Genomic DNA, 256 nt, shown 5'->3' on the forward strand with positions numbered 1-256 from the left:
GCCCGGGGCGGCATCGGCCCGGTCACAGCGCCAAGGGCAAGGACGCCTCCCTCCATCCCTCCATCCCTTCCTTCCCGGGGCCCCAGCCCTTCCTCCCTGCTCCCGCTTCCCCGCAAGCGGGTTGTCCTGGGCCGGGGGGGGTGGGGGGAGACACAGCATTTTGCAGGCTCCCCAGCTGGTACCCGAGCAGCGGGGGCCGGGCCTCCCTGCCTCTAGCAAGACCCAGGACGTCCTTCCGCGCTCCTCCGTCCCCGCA

This window comes from Aptenodytes forsteri, unplaced genomic scaffold (assembly GCF_000699145.1).
Source record: "Aptenodytes forsteri isolate BGI_AS27 unplaced genomic scaffold, ASM69914v1 Scaffold166, whole genome shotgun sequence".
Lineage (NCBI taxonomy): Eukaryota > Metazoa > Chordata > Aves > Sphenisciformes > Spheniscidae > Aptenodytes > Aptenodytes forsteri.